Consider the following 3,142-nt stretch of genomic DNA (forward strand, 5'->3'; position numbering starts at 1 on the left):
ATTTCTGATTATTATCAATGTTGAAAACAGTTGTGCTGCCCAATACTTTCATGGTTTTTGTGATGCATTTTATTTTTCAGGATTCACAGATGAATAGAAAGTTCAAAAGAGCAACATTTATTTGCAATAGAAATCTTTTGTAACATTATAAATGTCTCTTCTGATCAGTTGAATGTGTCTGTTAATTGTTAATCGTCTGCTGCAGCTGCGTAAAGCCATCGAGGGCTCGATGACGGTGAAGGGCGTGAAGGTTCGTCCGCCGCTGGCGAGTTTCAGAGACAGTGGCACCAGCGGCACCAGCAGCGAAAGCGAAGCCACTGAACTCCACAAACTGTGGGATCGTCACACCAGCCTCAGCATTCCCCGAGAACACCAGCCCAACGCCTCCGACTCGGACGATAAGTCGCAGTGACCCGCGGCCGACGCTCACATCCAAAACCCCTCCGGTCTTCCCACACTTATCCTCTTTCCCTTCTGGAGAATCAGGGACTATCTGGACTCTGTCGAGGCTCCTCCAGTGTGCGTATGTGTGCGTTTATATGTGTGTCTGTTGCAGAAAGAGACAGATCATTTCATCTTTGACGTTACCTACCATTCCCTTTTTCACTTTTTAAGAAATGTTATGCACAAGCTCTGTTTGAACGCTTCATCTGGTGTCTCGTGGTTTTTACATTGGGGAATTTATATCTCACTGTTTTTTTTCTTGCAGTTCTTTTTTTCTCGCACTTATGAGTTTGTCTTTTTTCTTGCTATTCTGAACAATTCTCGCAATAATGCATTTTTTCTCGTGATGGACTTTTTCTAGCTCTTTTGACTTTTCTCGCTAGTCTTTATCTCATAATTATCTTTTTTTTTTTTCTCGCAATTTACTTTTCTCTTAGTTACAACTATTCTTGCAATTATAACTTTTTCTCACAATTATGACTTCTCGCAATTAGGATTTTCTCACAATTTAATTTTTTCACAATTGACTTTTCTCACAGTTGACTTTTTTCGGAATTAGACTTTTCTTTTTGCATGCATGACTTTTTTTCTCCCAATTGTGACTTTTTCGCAAGTATGAATTTCCTTCTCGCAATTATGACTCTTCTCACAATTTTTTTTTCCAGCAGTTATGACTTTTATTATTTTTTTTCACAATTATGACTTTTCTTCTCAGAATTGACTTTTTTTTCTCACAATTATGACTTTTCCGTAATTTTTTTTTTTCACAGTTATGACTTTTCTTTTTACAATTATGACTTTTTTTCTCACAATTGACTTTTCCGTAATTTTTTTTTCCCCGAAATTGACTTCTCATGTGACTTTTTTTCTTCACAATTATGACTTTTCTGTAATTTTTTTTTTATTTTTATTTTTTTTTTCAAAATTATAACACTTCTCACAATTTATTTCTCGCAATCCTGCTTTTTTCCCCTCACAATTCTTTACCTTTCATTCCCTGTGTCGGAGCTCTTCCTCTGTGTTCTCGCGTGTGGGCATTAGATGTTCCTCTATATAAAGCGGATCTGTAGGCGGACGCAGTAGGTGGCAGAGAGAATGAGACGGAGTGGGAGTGATTTTCTTTTTACCACAGTGTTTTTTTTTTTCTAAACTCTTTCAGACTTTTTTTTTTGCTCTTGCAGAATCTCCAACATGAGATTCAGTCGCCGTTTGAAGCCAAACCACTCGTATGTTATCTGGTCAGTGTCAGACTAGGCGAATCTCACCCACGCAGACTCTTATGTAAGGATGTGCACTTTTTACTGCTTTCTCTATTGGACATGACACTAACGTGCCTTTTTGAACGATTTGGCGCATTTATTTTTTGCATGTTTGCACTGAGGACGGTGAAATCAATCACAGTCAGCATTCAGCACAGCTACAACATCTGAATTGACAATAGTCAAATTATGAACAAATGAATGGTGAGGCTTAGAGGTTTTGGAGAATTGAAACATGTTTGCTTTGAAGTAACCACTCATTTTTATATATATATATTTTGGGAAATCAAAGGTCAGTCCTTCCCGCTGGTTTCCATTGATCGAGGAGAATGTGATGCCCTTTTTGATCGGTTTAGCACTTGGGCATAAAGCTGCAGGAAAACGCACGCATCCGACAGTAAAATCTCTCTTTCTGTCTCTTTCTGTCTCTCTGTTGTTGGATCTTTGGCTGGAACTTTGTGTTTTTTTAAAAATGTCTGATGAATTTCACAAAACTTGTCGAGAACTCATCCAGCTCGTATTTAAAACCATTTATTTTGAGCCATTTGAACATTAATTAATTTTTTCAAGTTTCGTATTTTTCCTCTAAATTCTTATTACTATAATGTGTTTGGATGTTTTACTTTACTGTATATATATATTTTTTCTATTTTGTAGTTTTTTGTTATGCTCTGATTATTTTCATTTGAATTCTCATTAGCAAAAAATTTTTTATTTATAGAATTTAAACCACATTTGTATTTGTAGTAGCTGTTTTGTTTTTTGTAATGAGATTGCAAATGAAAATCATCATTGAGAATAATGGAATAACACAGCTATTGTATATAAATAATTTACGTTTATCAATATAATTTTAATGTAAAAAATATAGTTAATGATCCTAAACGTGGGATGCATTTTCTTCAGACTAAATATAATTTTTTTCTCTACTTTGATTATGATTTTCATTTAAATTCTTATTGTACAAGTATTTAAGCACCATAGTAGTGTGTAAATATGTATAGAGAGAGATATATATCATTTGTAATGATAATTGAAATTAATACAAAAACAAAAGAAGATCAAAAATTAACAAATACAACTACATTGTATAAATACATAATTTGAGTATATCAATATTTTTTATGAAAATTGTCTTAGTGGTCCATAAAGTAGGATACATTTTCTTTAGGTAAAATATAATTATTTTAATAATTAATAATAATAATATTTCCCTGTGTTGATGATTATGATTTTCATCTAAATTTACATTGCAAAAAAAAGAAAGAAAATATTTATACATCATTATAGTATTGTACCTTTTTGATGTACTTTGTTTTATTATGATTATTAATATTAGTATGTAATGAGATTTTAAATGAAAATCATTATTGAGAATAACGAAACTTCAAAAATAACAAATGCAACCATACATACTTAAATAAATACTAATCATGTTT

The sequence above is a fragment of the Sinocyclocheilus grahami genome, unplaced genomic scaffold (genome assembly GCF_001515645.1).
Source record: "Sinocyclocheilus grahami isolate Dianchi unplaced genomic scaffold, SAMN03320097.WGS_v1.1 scaffold1289.1, whole genome shotgun sequence".
Classification (NCBI taxonomy): domain Eukaryota; kingdom Metazoa; phylum Chordata; class Actinopteri; order Cypriniformes; family Cyprinidae; genus Sinocyclocheilus; species Sinocyclocheilus grahami.